General features: G+C 43.5%; 1 protein-coding gene across 1 annotated transcript in view; it reads right to left on the reverse strand.

The window, feature by feature from the left end:
• nudt6 (nudix (nucleoside diphosphate linked moiety X)-type motif 6) overlaps positions 1 to 18,627 on the reverse strand; it is a 145,473-nt gene that overhangs the window by 100,782 nt on the left and 26,064 nt on the right. The window lies entirely within an intron of this gene.

Consider the following 18,627-nt stretch of genomic DNA (forward strand, 5'->3'; position numbering starts at 1 on the left):
GAGGGGTTTTATTTTCTCTCTAGTTATTCTTTTTCCTTTAATATACTTAAAGAACATCTTTGGATTCACCCTAATCTTCTCAGCCAAGGCTATCACATGCATTATTTTCACCCTCCTGATTTTCTTCTTCAGTAAACTCCTATATCCCCTGTACACCTTCAGGGATTCCTTTGATTCCAGCTGCCTGTACCTGAGCCATACCTCCTTTCTTCTGGTCAAAGACTCAATCTCTCTTGTCATTCAGGGTTCCCTATTCCTGTCAGCTTTGCCTTTTACCCTCACAGGAATATATAGATCTTGAACTCTAGCTATCTCACTTTTAAAGGCCTCCCACTTGCTGGAGGCCCCTTTGCCTGAAATCAAACTACTCCAATCAACTCCTGCAAGCTCCTGTCTAATTCCATCAAAATTCACCTTGCCCCCGTTTAGAACTTGAACCTGTGGATCAGTTTTATCCCTCTCCATAACTATTTTAAAATTCATAGAACTATGGTCGCTGCTCCCAAAGTGGTCCCCCACTGTCACCTCCGTCACCTGTCTTGCCTAATTTCCCAAGAGTAGTTCGGGGCTTTGTTCCTTCCCATGTAGGACCCTCTATATACTTCTTGAGGAAATGTTCCTGAGCGCACTTAACAAATTTGACCCCATTTAAGCCCTTAATGCTATAGCAGTACCAGTCTATGTTAGGAAAATTCAAACCTCCTGCTATGACAACCCTATTGCTCCTCTAAGTCTCCCTAGTCTCCTTGCATATTTGTTCCTCTAATTTCCATTGATATTTGTAGGGCCAATAGGACATCCTCTTCTTATTTCTTAGCTCCACCCACAAAACCTCAGTTATTTCATCTGATTACTGCTGTGATACTCACCTTAATCAAAAATGCAACTTTTCCCTCCCCTCTTTTCACCACTTCTATCCCCTCTAAAGCACTTGTACCCTGGCACATTAAGCTGCCAGTTCTATCCCTCCCTTAGCCGTGTCTCTGAAATAGCTATAATATCCCAATCCCACCACCTATCCACGCCCTGAGTTCATTGGCCTTATCTGTCAGCCCTTCGTATTGAAATTGAGGCAATTTAATCCAACAAGCATTCCTTGCTCTCTGTCGTGTTCCAGCCTCTCTGGTCTCTTCGCTTTACTATTTTTGATTACTGTATCTACTTCCAACTTCGCACTTGCCTTCCTGCTGTTGAGTATCCCACCATCCTGCCAACCTAGATTAAACCCTGCTTTGCAGCACTAGCAAACCTGGTCACCAAGATATTGGGTCCACTCCAGTTCAGATGCAACCCGTCCCTCTTGAACAGGTCACCTCTGCCCCTGAAAAGGTCCTAATGATCTAAGAATCTGAATCCCTGCCCCCTGCACCAATTGTTTATCCGAGCATTAATCTGCTATGTCCTCCCATTTTTACCCTCACTTGTCCATGGCACTGGAAGCAATCTGGAGATTACCACTGGTGAGGTCCCTGGTTTTTAACTTCTTTCCTACCTCTCTATAATTACTCCGCAGGACTTCATCCTTATTTCTATGCATGTCATTTGGGCCAACATTCACAATGGCTTCTGACTGCTCATCCTTCCCTTTGAGAACATTCTGCAGCCGCTCCAAGACATCCTGGAATCTGGCAGCTGAGAGGCAACATATGATCCTGAATTCCTGTTTGCAGCCACAGAATCTCCTGTCTGTCCCCCTAACCATCAAGTCTCCTATCACTAAGATCCTGTTTAACTTTACCCTTTCCCACTGTGCCTCAGAGCCAATCATAGTGTCACCAACCTGGCTACTGCTGTTTTCCCCTGAATGGTCATCCCCCAGCAGTATCCAAAACCGTATACTTATTTTCGAGGGGAATGGCCACAGGGGATTTCTGCACTCTCTGCCTACTCCCTTTGTCTTTCCTGATGGTCACCCAGTGACTCTCTGCCTGCACCTCAGGTGTGACCATCTCACTAAAACTCTTGTCTATGAAGTGTTGAGCATCTCGGACAATCCTGAGTGCAGCCAGCTCCAGCTCCCTAACATGAATACAAGTCCAAACCTTAAGACCTATGCAAAGCTTTTCATTTGGTATTGAATCTGTTACCACGATGTGACACTGCACAGATTATCAATTCAAGTTGAAGTCCTGCTTTTTCTCTCTTTTAGTTACTGACATGCTGTGTTTCAGCCCACTTCATACTACAGAATTTCCTCCAATATTGATAAGCGTATGATTATGCAGAAAGTCCATTTCTGTAATATGTTTGGACTTTTTGTTATTGTTTTAAGACTACCCATTGCTGATAAAAGCACACTTTTTAAAATCAGATGCACACCCTGATTCATGGATTGTAGGCATTTCAGTTTCATGGACAGAATGGAGAAGCTAAAATTTCACCCTTTAAAGAAATTTGAGAGGTAATTTGGTAGATATGTTCAAAATCATGAAAGGTCTTTACATTGCATATAGAGTGAAATTTTTCCCATTGTTAGAAAGATTGAGAACAAAAGGTGGGGGGGGGGGGGGGGGGGGGTGCATAGGTTAAGTCTATCAGGGTACGGGTTCAGGCAAGCGGTCCTGTATGGGAAGGGGCTTTTAGAGTTGGATTCTCTGGCAGCAGCAATAGTGTGGGTGGGCAGCCAGGTTTTGGTCCTGCAGCAGCGTAAGGAAGGCGGTGGTGATGTTGTGGATTGGGTCCAGTACTGGGAGAGGAGGTAGCTGCGGGGGCAGTCAGGTATATAGTTGGACGGTGGGATGTTGGGTTCTTGGGTGCTGTAAAGACCCAAGAGGGGAAGAGGTAAAAGGAGAGTAGTGTAGTTGGAAGTGAGGTAAGCATGGAATCTGTTAAAGTTATCCAGGAGTTAGACTATGTTGTTAATAATGTAAATTTTCCTGCATAACGTTTTTAAACGTAATTTCATCAGAACTCTCCAAAGTCACCTAATTAAATGGAGACTTTCAGAGGGTTTCAGATATACTGGAATTGATCAGTGGAAACTTCAATTTCCCAGGTGATTCCTTTGAAGTCTACTATGATGGGGATTCCACAGGGTCTCCATGTGCAACTTCCATCTGCAAGGAAGAACAACTGCCCAGCAATCAAAATATTCAGGCTAGTGCCTCCTTTTCCTGTTTAACCTGAAACAGTGTACTGGATTTCTCTATCCTGTCTACTATATCGTATTGTCTATGAAGTACCTTCTCATGACCTGGTATAACTGGTAAAGCAGAAGAGCTTAGAGCCTGGATTAGCATATGGAACTATGATGTGATAGCCATTACAGAAAGATGGTTGAGAGATGGGCAAGACTGGCAGTTCAAGATTCCAGTATTTAAATGTTTCAGGCGAGGTAGAGAGGGATGTAAGAAGGGTGTGGAAATTGCATTACTGATTAAGGAGAATGTAACAGCTATCCTAAGGGAGGACATCTTGGAGGGTGCATCCAACAAGGCCATATGGTAGAATTTAAGAATAAAGAAAGTGTAATCATTTTGATGGGGTTATCTATAGGTCTCCCATTAGGCAGCGGGAGATAGACGAACTGATATGTAAGCAGATCAGGAAAGATACAAAAAGAATCAAGGTCATTTGGTAAAAAGTCTCATCACCAGAACTTTCAAATAAGCATCAAAATGTGGCTTAGCTGGTGGTGAGAAAGGCATTGCCTGTCAAATCTTTCATGCATGCCTGGTCTCTGAATGCCACAGCACACTGCCCTCGAAATGGCTGCGCTGGTGAAGATACTGTCACATGTCTCCTTCTGGTATGTACCTTTGCGAAGGAGGTCTGGAGAGAGATGCAGTGGTTTATGTCGAGGTTCATCCTGAGTAGCTCCATGATACAAGGCTCTGTGAGCTGTTTCCCGGGATGCACACTGAGACAAATAATGACTATGCCAGGAGGACCATCAACGTGGTGAAGGATGCTCTTTGCACTGTCCAAAATTTGTTGGTCTTCCATTGCAAAGAGTTGACCTCAACTGAGTGTTGCAGACTGGTACACTCTAAATTCCCAGGACAATATGCTGAGGGACTCACTAACGTTTGGGGCAGCTGTCACTAAAGTGCAGGGGGGCAAGACTACTGTCTAAGGTCTTTCTGCCAAAGTTTAAAGAGGATCTGTTCAATTACTGGAGTCTCTTGTTGCCTCAAGGAATGTAAATACTGTTCTGCATGAGTAAGAAATGCCTTTGGTTTTTGCAACTGCAGGGAATGTTAAATTCCAATGTTTGTTTTTCTTAATATGCCAAGACTGTACAGAACTACATTAATATCAGTGAATGTGGATAAAGTTTTTTTTAAATGATTAATATAATAAAAAATAGGTCTGCTGTAGTGGGTGATTTTAACACCCTCAACACTGACTGGGACATCCATAGTGCCAGTGGTTTAGATGGGGCAGAATTTGTTAGGTGCTAATTTACAGGAAGGTTAATTATAACAGTATTAGGCAGAAAGTGGAGATATTAGATTGTGGGCAGCCTTTGAGGGGAAATCCATACCTGCCATGTGGGAATATTTTAAAGGCCAATTGATCAGAGTTCAGAACTAACATGTTCCTGTGAGGATGCAAGATAAAGATAGTAAGTTTCTCGACCTTGGGTGACAAGAGATATTGAAAGTGTAGTCAAAAATAACAAGGAAGTATATCTAAGATTTAGGAAACTGAAATCAAACAAGGTGCCTGAGGAACATAAAGAAACATAAAGGAAGCAGAAAAGAACTTAAATAAGAAAGGGCCACAAGTAGGATTTAGGAGAAAGCACTTTTTTTTCTGTTTGTCAGCTGCAGCAGCAACTCGAAGGGTGGGAGCTTGGACCAGGGGCCTGCCGGGAGCGGTAAGTCACTGATTTGAACCTTTAAAAAAACTTAGCTCGAGCACGGGAGTCCTCCATTTCTGTTTTTTAGCGGCAGCAGCAACCTGAAGGGCAGGAGCTCAGACCAGGGGCCTGCCGGGAGCAGTGAGTCACTGATTTGAGCTTTTATATTTGAAATCAGAGAGCAGAGGTTTCTGGAAAAGGAGGGACTTCTATTTTTTATTTCTGTCCAGCTATACAAGTCAGTGTTTTCTCAAACTGAGACTCTTCCTTTGAAGGGTCTCCCACCCAACCACCTCCTCTAACCTTAAAGACAGGGACACAAGAGGTAAGCTTCTTCATTTTTACTTTGTGAGAAGGGGACTAGCAGGGATGGCAGTGCAGGGATAGGAATGTTCTTCGGGCATGATGTTTGAGGTGAGGAGCGCCATTAGTGTCCCAACCAAGTACATCTGCAGGAATTGCACCCAACTCTCGCTCCTCCAAGCCCATGTTTGGGAACTGGAGTGGGAGCTGGATGAACTTTGGATCATTCAGGAGGCAGAGGCTGTAATAGAGAAGAGTTACAGCAAAGTAGTTACTCCTAGGCACGAAGAAAGCTGGGTGACTGTTCAAAGGGGGAAAAAGCAAGCAATCAATCAATCAGTGGAGGGATCCCCTGTGACCATTCCCCTGAAAAACATGTATACCATTTTGGATAATGTTGGGGGGGATGACTTACCAGGAGTATGCAGGGGGGCCCAGGTCTCTGGCACAGGGCCTGTCCCTGTTGCACAGAAGGGAAGGAGGAGAGTGTTAGTCATTGGAGACTCAATAGTTAGAGGTTCAGATAGAAGGTTTGTTAGCAACAAATGAGACTCACGGTTGGTGTGTTGCCTCCCAGGTGCCAGGGTTGATAACGTCTCGGATCGTATCTTTGAGGTCCTGAAGGGAGAGGGTGACCAGCCTCAAGTCGTGGTCCATGTAGGTACCAATGACATAGGTAGAAAGAGGGATAGGGATGTAAGGCAGGATTTCAGGGAGCTAGGGTGGAAGCTGAGAGCTAGGACAAGCAGAGTTGTTATCTCTAGTTTGTTACCCGTGCCACGTGGTAGCGAGGCAAGGAATAGGGAGAGATATCAGCTGAACATGTGGCTGCAAGGATGGTGCAGGAAGGAGGGTTTCAGGTACTTGGATAATTGGGGCTCACTGTGTGGAAGGTGGGACCTGTACAAACAGAATGGTCATCACTTGAACCAGGGGAGTACTAATATCCTGTATGGGAAATTTGCTGATGCTATTCGGGTGGGTTTAAACAAGCTCAACAAGGGGATAGGAACCTGAAGTGTAGTTGCAGTGCACAGGAGGATGACAGTAGGGAGGACAGGGACAGGATTTCACAGTCACAGGAATGTGCTGGCAGTCAGCAAACTGGTTTGAAATGTGTTTACTTCAACGCCAGAAGTATCCGAAATAAGGTAGGTGAGCTTGCAGCATAGATAGGTACCTGAGACTTCGAATGTTATGGCCATTCCAGAGACATGGATAGACCATGGTGATTCTGCTCGCCGAGCTGGAAGTTTTTGCTGCAAACGTTTTGTTCCCTGGCTAGGGAACATCATCAGTGCTGTTGGAGCCTCGTGTGAAGCACTGCTTTGATGTTTCTTCCGGTATTTATATTGGTTTGTTCTTGCTGCTTCCGGGTGTCAGTTTCAGTTGCAGTGATTTGTATGTGGGGTCCAGGTCGATGTGTCTGTTGATGGATGTTCTTGCCGTTTCCGGGTGTAAGTTACTGACACCCGGAAACGGCAAGAACATCCATCAACAGACACATCGACCTGGACCCCACATACAAATCACTGCAGCTGAAACTGACACCCGGAAGCGGCAAGAACAAACCAATATAAATACCGGAAGAAACATCAAAGCAGCGCTTCACACGAGGCTCCAACAGCACTGATGATGTTCCCTAGCCAGGGAACAAAACGTTTGCAGCAAAAACTTCCAGCTCGGCGAGCAGAACCACAATGACGGATACCCGAGCTACAAATCTTCAATCAGATTTTAGACCATGGTGAGAAATGGATGTTGCAGGTTCCAGGGTTTAGATCTTTCATTAAGAATAGACAAGGCATTAAAAGAGGAGGAGGTGTGGCCTTGTTAGCCAAGGATAGTATAACGGTGGCTGAAAGAACTTTTGACGAAGACTCGTCTACTGAGGTAGTGGGCTGAGGTTAGAAACAGGAGAGAAGAGGTCACACTGCTTGGAATTTTTTATAGGCCTCTGCAGAGTTTCAGGGAGGTGGGAGACAGGATTGGCAAAATTATTCTGAGTAGGAGTGAAAGGAACAGGGTGGTCATTATGGAGAACTTTAACTTCCCCAACATTGACTGGAAATGCTATAACTCTAGTACGTCGGATGAAACCGTTTTTGTTCAATGTGTACAGGAATGTTTCCTGACATAGTATGTCGAAGGTCTGACAAGAGGGGAGGCCACACTGGATCTGGTGCTTGGTAATGAACCAGGCCAGGTGTTTGATTTAGTTGGAGGTGAGCACTTTGGAGAGAATGACCATAATTCAGTTACATTTAGTTTAGCGATGGGGAGGGATAGGTACATGCCACAGATCAAGAGTTATCGATGGGGCAAGGGCAATTATAATGCGATTAGGTAGGACTTAGGGTGCATAGAATAGGGTAGCAAAATACAGGGGATGCAGACAATGGAAATGTGTAGCTGGTTTAAGGAACAGATATTGCATATCCTTGATAGCTATGTCACTGTCAGGCAGGGAGGAAGTGATAAGGTAAGGGAACTGTGGTTTATTACAGAAATTGCATCTCTTGTTAAGCAGAAAGATGCTTATGTATGGTTGAGGTAAGATGGTTCAGATGAGGCAATGGAGAGTTACAGATCAGCTAGGAAGGATTTAAAGAGAGAGTTAAGAAGAGCAAAGAGAGGACATGAGCAGTCTTTAGCAAATAGAATAAAGGAGAACCCCAAAGCTTTCTATAGGTATGTGAGGAATAAAAGGATGACTAGGGTAGGAATAGGGCCAATCAAAGACAGAAGTGGGAAGTTGAGTGTGGACCCTGTGGAGATTGGAGAGGTGCTAAACGAACATTTCTCATCGGTTTTCACTCAGGAAAATGAAAATATTGAGAGGAGAAGAATGAGGTACGAGATATTAGACTAAAAGGATTGAGGTTAGTTACGAACAGGTATTATCAATTCTAGAAGGAGTGAAAATAGACAAGTCCCTGGGCCAGATGGTATTTATCTGAGGATTCTCTGGGAAGCTAGGGAGGCGATAGCAGAGCCTTTGGCTTTGATATTTGAGTCATCATTGTCTACAGGTTTAGTACCAGAGGACTGGAGGATTGCAAATGTTGTGCCTTTGTTCAAAAAGGGCAGTAGAGGTGACCCACGTAACTGTAGACCAGTGAGCCTTACTACTGTTGTAGGAAAGGTTTTGGAAAGGAATTTTAGAGATAAGATTTATAATCACCTAGCAAGCAACAACTTGATTTCAGACAGTCAAAATGGTTCCGTCAAGGGCAGGTCGTGTCTCACAAACCTCATTGAGCTTTTTGAGAAAGTGACTAAGTATGTAGATGCGGGTAGGGCATGGCGTGGTATACATGGACTTCAGTAAAGCCTTTGATAAGGTTCCACATAGTAGATGGTAGGAGACAATGTAGAGTCATGGGATTGAGGGTGATTTAGCTGTTTGGATTAGAAACTGGCTTTCTGAAAGAACGTAGCGAGTGGTGGTTGATATTCAGCCTGGAGTCCGGTGTGCCACAAGGATCTGTTTTGGGACCACTGATGTTTGTCATTTTTATAAATGACTTAAGATACAGGCATAGGTGGATGAATTAGTAAATTTGTAGATGACACCGAAGTTGGTGGAGTAGTGGACAGTTTGGAAGAACGTTACAGGTTGCAGGGGGACTTGGATAAACTGCAGAATTGGGCTGAGAGGTGGCACATGGAGTTCAATGCAGCTAAATGTGAGGTGATGCACTTTAGGAAGAATAACAGGAAGGCAGAGTATTGGGTCAATGAAAAGATTCTTGGTAGTGTGGATGTGCAGAGGGGTTGTGGAGTTTGTCCCTGAAGGGACACATAGATCCCTGAAAGTTGCCACCCAGTTTGGTAATGCTGTTAAGAAGGCATATGGTGTGTCAGGTTTCATTGGTGGAGGGATTGACTTCTGGAGCCGCAATATCATGCTGCAACTATACAAAACGCTCATGCGGCCACGCTTGGAATATTTCGTACAGTTCTGGTCGTCATATTTCGGGAAGGATGTGGAAGCATTGGAAAAGATGCAGAAGAGATTTACCAGGATGCTGCCTGGTCTGGAGGGAAGGTCTTATGAGGAAAGGCTGAGAGACTTGGGTCTGTTCTCATTGGAAAGAAGAAGGCTAAGAGGGGATTTGATAGAGACATACAAGATGATCAGAGGATTAGACAGGATAGACAGTGAAAGTCTTTTTCCTAGGATGATGACATCAGCTTGTACGACGGGCCATAACTACAAATTGAGGGGTGATAGATTTAAGACAGATGTCTTTACTCAGGCAGGTTCTTTACTCAGAGAATGGTAAGGGCATGGAATGCCCTACCTGCCAATATAATTAACTCAGCCACATTAGGAAGATTTAAACAATCTTTGGATAAGCACATGGATGATGATGGGATAGTGTAGGGGGACGAGCTGAGAATAGTTCATAGGTCGGCACTACATCGTGGGCCGAAGGGCCTGTTCTGTGCTGTGTTGTTCTACGTTCTATATTAGGAGTAAGAGGGCAACTAGAAAAAAAGTTAAGTCCACTCAAGAATAGATTAGATTACTTACATGTGGAAACAGGCCCTGCGGCCCAACAAGTCCACACCGACCTGCCGAAGTGCAACCCTCCCATTCCCCTACATTTACCCCTTTTACCTAACACTACAGGCAATTTAGCATGGCCAATTCACCTGACCTGCACATCTTTGGACTGTGGGAGGAAACCGGAGCACCCGGAGGAAACCCACGCAGACACGGGGAGAATATGCAAACTCCACACAGTCAGTCGCCTGAGTCGGGAATTGAACCCAGGTGTCTGGCGCTGTGAGGCAGCAGTGCTAACCACTGTGCTACCGTGCCACCCGAAGGAGGGAAATTATGCATAAAGCCAGAGGAAGTGGCCAAGATCCCTAACGAGTACTTCATATCAGTATTCACCAAGGGAAAGGACATTGATGATAGTAAGATAAGGAAGGGGAATGCTGATTTAAGGAGGAGGAAATATTGGGTGTCTCGAAAAACATTAAGTTAGGTGAGTCCCCAGAAGCTGATAGGATCTAATCCAGGATACTGAAGAAGGCAAGGGAGGAGATTGCTAGGGCCTTGACAAAGATCTTTGTCTAATCTTTAGCCACAGGTGAGGTCACAGAAGACTGAAAAATAGCCAGTGTTATCCCTTTGTTTCAGAAGGGCAACAGGATAATCCAGGAAATTATAAGCCAGTGGGTCTTACATCGGTGGTAGAAAAATTACTGGAAAAGACTTTTAGTGACAGACTTACTCGTATGTGGAAAAATATGAAATTATAGTCAGCATAACTTTATATGAGGAGGTCTTAATAGCGTAGAATGCACAATATAGTGTTACAGCTACAAAGAAGGTGCAGACAAACATTAACTCTAATAAATGAGAGGTCTGTTCGTAAGTCTGATAAGAGCGAGGAAGAAGGCCTTCTTGAAACTCTTGGTATGTGTTTTCAAACTTTTAGAACTTATACATGATGGAATAGGGTACAAGAGAGTATAACCAGGGTGGGAGGGGTTTTTGATTATGTTGGCTGCTTTTTGAGATGGACTGGACTGCATTCACAACTCTGAAATTTCTTGTGGTCTTGGGCACAGCAGTTGCCATATCAAGCTGTGATACATTCAGATTGAATGCATCTATAAAAATTGGTAAGAGTCATTGTGGACATGCTGAGTTTCCTTAGCCTTCTGACGAAGTAAAGGCATTGATGTATTTTCTTGTCTTTAACATCTTGTCTGTTGGTGATATTTACTCCTAGGAATGTGATACTGTCAACCACCTCCATCTCAGCAGCACTGATGCAAACAAAGGCACGTCCTCCACTTCATTCCGGAAGTCAAGGACCAGCTCATTCGTTTTGCTGACAATGAGGGAGTGATTGTTGTATTTACACCATGCCACTAAGCTCTTGACCTCTTTCTTGCACTCTGTCTTGTTGTTGGAGATCTGACCCACCACAGTGGGGTCATCAGCAAATTTGTAAATGGATTTAGAGTTGAATTTGGCCAAACAGTCATAAGTGTATGAGGAGTATACAAAGGGGCTGAGTGCGCAGGGTTGTGATGCACCGGTGTTAAGGATTATCGTGGAGGAGGTGTTGTCGCTGCCTATTCCTACTAATTGCAGTCCACATGTGAGGAAGTTCAGGATCCAGTTGCTGAGAGGGGAGCAAAGTCCTTGGTCTCAGAGTATGGAGATGAGTTTAATTGGAATTATGGTGCTGAAATCAATAAATCGGAGTCTGATGTAGGTGACCTCATTATCCAGATAGGCAAAGGTGAGGACTGCAGATGCTGGAAATCAGAGTTTAGATTAGAGTGGTGCTGGAAAAGACAGCAGGTCAGGCAGCATTTGAGGAGCAGGAAAATCGACGTTTCAGGCAAAAGCCCTTCATCAGGAATGGAGGCAGGGAGCCTCTAGGGTGAAGAGATAAATGGGGGAGGGTTGGGGCTGGGGAGAAGGTAGCAAAGAATACAATAGGTGAATGGGGATGAGGACGGAGGTGATAGGTCAGAGGGGAGGGTGGAGCAAACAAGTGGGAAGGGAGATTGGCACTGTCCTCATGACCTGTCCTACCTGCCAATCTCCCTTCCCACCTATCTGCTCCACCCTCCCCTCTGATCTATGAAAGGCTTTTGACCGAAACATCGATTTTCCTGCTCCTTGTTATCCAGATGTTTCAGGAATGAGTGTAGGCCCAGGGTGATGGGGTCTGCCATGGACAATAAGTTTAATACGAGAGGAGAAAAGTTTAAGGGAGATGTGCGAGGAAAGCTTTTTACACAGAGGGTGATAGATGCTTGGAATGTGTTGCCAGGGAAGGTGATAGAAGCAGATATGTTAGCAAAGTTGAAAAGGCATGTTGACAGGCACATAAATAGCTGAAAATGTGTTGCTGGAAAAGCGCAGCAGGTCAGGCAGCATCCAAGGAACAGGAAATTCGATGTTTCAGGCATAAGCCCTTCATCAGGAAACTTATGCCCGAAACGTCGAATTTCCTGTTCCTTGGATGCTGCCTGACCTGCTGCGCTTTTCCAGCAACACATTTTCAGCTCTGATCTCCAGCATCTGCAGACCTCACTTTTTCCTCCTAGGCACATAAATAGGCAAAGAATAGATGGTTGTGCACCGCATACAGGAAGATGGGATTAATTTAGAATGGCACCATGGTCGGCACAAAGATGGTAGACTGAAGGGACTGTTCCTAATCTGTACAGTTTTATGTTCTATCTTTTAAGAGCAATGAATGTAAATTGCTGCATGTGTTTGTTTGATAAAATTACTAATTACCCAGTGAATCAGCCTTGTGGAAGACAGGTAAAATTAGTTTTGCCTGCACTATACTCTGATACCTTTTCCTCACTGCGGTACTATCAAAATTAGACTTTTGCAGTGGCTCACATATTTTTACGGAACTGTTCTTTATAAGTAGCATGTACTGATATTGGATCTGGATTCTGTACATATATTAGAAGAAATATTAAATTCTCAAAATACTTCTTGGATTATTTTGCAAAAATAGATTTGTTCTTAGATGAGGGGACCACCATCAGTACCACTTTAAAAATTTTCACCAAAATAAGAGATCAACACTTAAAAAATCAAGAAACTTGGCAGACAAATGATTTGCTTTTTTTTTCCAACTATAGCTAATACAGGTTGATTGTTGGTTAATAAATCCCATTATCAGTTTATTTAATTTCTAACAGGTTAGATCTCGTTATGGATATATTGGTGCATTTGAAAATACCTTAAGTTCATGGTAACAGTGATTGGAATGACATTTGACAGAATTTTCCACAAATAGCAATTTCCAGTAGTTCCTGGGGAGGTTTCAGGTCACAGCAGGTAGGACCATTTATCTTTGTTATGAATAAGCAGATAAAATACTGAATATTCTGGAACAGAAAACAGTCTTATTTTTCTGCTTTGGACAGAAAAATGTTAGCCTAATCTTAATGGGAAGAAGCACTGTAGCAAGTGATTTGCAAAGAGCTGGATACCAATTTTCTTTTGCACTCATCACTCATCCAGTCATCTTTGGCTGGAGTTTGGGCATTCATACAGATGACACTAATCCCTCACCAACCAACAGGAAAATTATGCGTTTGAATCAGGCAACATCAGCATTACAAATTTGGTGCAATAGAAATACTACAAGGGGCCCATGTTCTACAACGGCTCATTAAAAATCTGACTTATACTCTGCTGAGTTGGATAACAGAAAATATTTAAATAAAACAAAGAACTACAGATGCTAGAATCTGAAATAGAAGAGAAAGTCATTGAACCATGGAGATGTACAGCACAGAAACAGACTCTTCAACCCAATTCCCTGCCGACCAGATATTCTATATTAATCTAGTCCCATTTACCAGCATTTGGCCCGTATCCCTCTAAACCCTTCCAGTTCATATGCCCATCCAGATGCCTTTTAAATGTTGCAATTGTACCAGCCTCCACCACTTCCTTTGGCAGCTCATTCCATACACATATCTACTGCATGAAAAAGATGTTCCTTCGCTCTATTTTTAAAATCTTTCCCCTCTCTCCTTAAACCTATGCCCTCTAGTTTTGGACTCCCCTACCCTAGGAAAAAGACCATGACTATTCACCCTATTGTGCTGGAGAAACTCAGCAGGTTTGGCAACATTTATAGGCAGAGAAAAATGGAATTAATGTTTCTATTGCAGTGATTCTTTGTCAGTTCTGATGAAAAGACAATGCAACTAGACTGGTACATAAAAATGAACCGTATTTCAATAGCTTGATTTTGAGCAACGAAGGGAGAGAACACAGTATAACTTGTACACATCTAGGATGTGGAAAGTTCTCTCCTTCTCTCTATCCAATCTCAGTAAGCCACAGCTGAACTTGGAAATAAACTTGGAAAACCTCAGTTGACTGAAAATCAAGGGTTACTTCTAGCTATTCTACTCCTGAGGCAACAGGACAACAGCTAAGCAACTGGTGTCATTCATGTATCCCAAAGACTCTTTTAAAAAAAAAACTGTAAACTGCAACTGTCTTAATTTTCCTGCCTGTATTAGGTATCCCATCTATTCCCAGCTTTCATGTAAGTTCACTGCATGTGTTTTTGTGTTGGTTGTTATGTTTTATCTCATATTATTTTTTATTTCTGTAATAAAATTCCACTCTTTTACTCAAGAGTACCTGAAAATTGATTCTCCTTCAGTTTGCTGTGGTTAACTAAATTTAACACAAGTGCTGAAACAAAACTAAGAACTGCAAAAGCTGGAGATCTAAAATAAAAGCAGAAACTGCTGACAAGACTCAACAAGTCTGACAGCATTTGTGGGGAGAATGCAGGCTTAACGTTTCAAGTTCAGTGACTCTTCATCAGAATTGTTCCAACTAACTGAAACGGGGATTAGGTTTAAGAGAGAGGGAAGCATGATCACCTCCCCGAAAATCTTTCTGTCACCTGGTTTCAATAGGTTGCTAAGGGCAGTAGTTGCAGCATAATAGAGTAAATATATAGGACAGAATTTCAACTCTGTTGTGCAGCCGTGAAGAAAACAAATAATAACATAATTTTCACATGTGGGAAGTTTTCTGGTCAATTTAAATGACCCAATTCTGGTACAATTTACAACTGGTTTAACTGCACCAGACAACTCTTTGTGGCTTTACTTGATTACTCTAGCATTCATTGTGAAAGTGCATGTTCAGAAGTACAAGAAGTACTTGTACCTTTTAGTACAAAAACAAATAATTAATTTTATGAAGATTTAAGCATATTTTTTGAGAATGAATGGGGGTTGATTTCAATTAATGCTAAAAATAGGAGGTGTGAGGGTCATAGCAAGAGACCACCCCTGTCCAACTGCCTCCCTAGAGATTGATACCCAGATTATTTTAACTCTCAGAACGAACTTACATATACCGCATATAACTCATGCCTGAATCCATCAAGAATGATATTGTCTCAAATTGCTCCTGTAAGTTCCCCTGCCAAAAATCCACGACTTCCTTGTCAGGTCCACGCCCGCCACCAACCCACCCTCCCCTCCTGGCATCTTCCCCTGCCAAAACCAAAGGACTTGCAAAACCTGCGCCCACACCTCCCCCCTCACCTCCTTCCAAGGCCCCAAACAAGCCTTCCACATCCATCAGAGTTTTACCTGCACTTCCACATGTCATTTACTGTATTTGTTGCTCCTGATGCGGTCTCCTCCACATTGGATAGATAGGATGCCTACTTGCAGAGCGCTTCAGAGAACATCTCCAGGACACCCACAACAACCTACTCACCGCCCTGTGGCTGAACAGTTCAACTCCCCCTCCCACTCCACCAAGGACATCCAGGTCCTGGGCCTCTTCCATCATCAAACCCATATCACCAGACGCCTGAAGGAAGAATAACTCATCTTCCACCTCGGGGCCCTCCAAACCCACGGCATCAATGTGGATTTCACCAGTTTCCTCATTTCCTCTCCCCTCACCTTATCCCAGTTCCAACCTTGCGACTCGGCATCACCGTCATGACCTGTCCTACGTGTCCGTCTTCCTTTCCACATATCCGCTTTAACATTCTCTCCGACCTATTACCATTACCCCCACGTCCATCTACCTATTATACTCTCAGCTACCTTCCCCCCAGCCCCACCAACACATCCCCCCACAGCCCCAACTTATCTGTTCAACCCCTCAGCTCACAGCCTCATTCCTGATGAAGGACTTTTGCCCGAATCATAGATTCTCCTGCTCCTCGGATGCTGCATGACTTGCTGTGCTTTTCCAGCACCACACTCTCGACTCCTACAAGTTACAGGAGAAAGTGAGCACTGCAGATGCTGGAGATCAGAGCTGAAAATGTGTTGCTGGAAAAGCGCAGCAGGTCAGGCAACATCCAAGGATCAGGAGAATTGACGTTTCGGACTCGTGCCCGAAACGTAGATTCTCCTGCTCCTTGGATGCTGCCTGACCTGCTGCGCTTTTCCAGCACCACATTTTCAGCTCCTACAAGTTACACCCTACTTCCAGCATGCATTATCCTTATCAGGCTAGAATGTAATTTACATAGGAATTCATATAAATTACAATATGGGAACAAATGAGCAAAAGTGTGGGAAAGCAAAAGATCAAGTGGATAAATTCAAGCAGCAATTTGTAGATTTGCTGCCTAGTCTTCACAGCAGTCGTCATTGATCCCAAAGGGGAAATTAATCCAATTGGTATCAATATCTTCATTGATACCATTGGGGAAAGACCGTCATCTAAGGTCTTCCCGCTGGAGTTAAATAGTGTTCGTTCAGTTACCAGACCCTTCCACGACCTCAAATGCATGAAAATACTGTCTTGTATAAGTAACAAATGCCATGGGTTTGTTTGTTCTACAAATGTAAAGACTGTATAGAAATGAACTGAGGAGTGACCTTATGGAGGGTTCTAAAATCATGAGGGACATGGATAAGATAAATAGATAAGGTATTTTCCCTGGGGTGGGGGTATCTAGAACTAGATGGCATAGGTTTAACGTGAGAAGGGAAAGATTTAAAAAGGACCTAAGGGGCAACATTTTCATGCAGGAGGTAGTGAGTGTATGGCAGAGGAAGTGGTGAAGACTGGTATAGTTACAACATTTAAAAGGAACCTGGATGGATAAATGAATAGGAAGCATTTAAAGGGATATGGGCCAAGTGCTAGCAAATGGGATTAGATTAATATAGAATATTTGGTCAGTATGGACAGGTTGGACCTAAAGGTCTGTTTCTGTGCTGTACATCTCTATGACGCTAGTGACAATGTACGTACATAAAGATTTTTAAGTGGCATCCCACAACACTCCCTGCAACTTTAAGTCTGTGGAACACAACCTCACAGGAATACATTTTCCCTCTCAGTGAAACATAGTTGTGGTGTATCACGCTCCATTTTATTAATATGCACTCTCCACTTGGACCGACTTACTCTCCTTAGCAAGGTCACAAACGTACAAAAGTCAACATAAATTGGGGAACATAGTCTGAAAGATTCCTGCATAATCCATTTAGGTGATCAAAAATGAATTAGGGAACTCATTGACACCTCTTGTACAACCTTCTCCTCAGCCTGAAACACATTCAGCTTTCTATTGAAGATATATAATGAATCAACATTCAGTATATGATCTGTTCCATGGATTTACTAAAAAATACTTCCTGACATTCAACAATGTTCTATCTGTAACTAAGTTACAAGTGTGAACCCAGTTCTCCCTAGCCCATTCAGTTGAGTAACTTGCCCTTGCACAGAGGCTGGTCCTCTCACTACTTAATGGCATGCAGTATGCAAGTTAAACAGTGTATTTCCACCTCTCCTAAGCAACACTCAAAGGTGCACTTTAAGGAGGACAGAGTGCCACGTTGCCTCAGTCACCAATGGTTTCACCATTTACACTTCACATCACTTTGTAGATCTTAAGCACTGCGTAAGTACATATCACTATAGTCAAAAGTACACAAGTAGCTTGAATGAAACGGTTTACAGAATGAAGATGGTTCTTATCATTGACACTGAAGGGTGCATGCTAAAATTTGTTTTTAATTCATTTGTGGGATGTCAGCATTGCTGACTGGCATTTATTGCCCGTTCCCAGTTGCCCTTGAGAAGGTGATGGTGAGCTGCCTTCCTGAACCACTGCAGTCCACATGTTGTAGTTTGCCCCACAGTGTCAGTAGGGAGGGAATTCCATGATTTTGATGCAACAACAGTGAAGGAATGGTGATATCTTTCCAAGTCAAGAATAATGAGTGACTTGGAGGGGAACTTGCAGGTTGTGGTGCTCCATATTTGCTGCCCTTGTCCTACAGCCATCCCAATAAGAGACAACCTAACCAGCGGTCCTGAACATTCAATGGCATTACCATCACTGAATCCCCTACTATCAACATCCTGGAGGTTATCATTGATCAGAAACTCAACTGGACTTGCCACATAAACACAGTGGCTACAAGAGCAGGTCAGAGGCTTGCAATACTGCTGCGAATCACTCACCTCCTGACTCCCCAAAGCCTGTCCATCACCTACAAGGAACAAGTCAGGGTGTGATGGAATACTGCCCACTTACATGAATGACTGAAGCTCCAGCAACACTCAAGAAGCTGGACATCATCTAAGACAAAGCAGCCCGCTTGTTGGCACGACATTGGCAAACATCCATTCCCTCCACTCCAGATGCTCAGTAGCAACAGTGTGTACTGCAGAAATTCATCAAAGATCCTCAGACAACACCTTTCAAGTACTACCATTTAGAAGAACAAGAGCAGCAGATACATGGGAACACCACAGCCTGCAAGTTTCCCGCCAAGCCACTCACCATCCTGACTTGGGAATATATTCCTGTTCCTTCACTGTCGCTGCATCAAAATCATGGTCTTCTCTCCCCAGTGGCATTGTGGGTCAACCTACAGCATACGGACTGCAGCCATTTCAGAAGGCAGCTCACCAACAACTTTTCAAAGGCAATGAGGGATGAACAATAAAATGCTGGCAAGCTAGTGATGCCCACAGCCCACGA

This window comes from Hemiscyllium ocellatum, chromosome 36 (assembly GCF_020745735.1).
Source record: "Hemiscyllium ocellatum isolate sHemOce1 chromosome 36, sHemOce1.pat.X.cur, whole genome shotgun sequence".
Lineage (NCBI taxonomy): Eukaryota > Metazoa > Chordata > Chondrichthyes > Orectolobiformes > Hemiscylliidae > Hemiscyllium > Hemiscyllium ocellatum.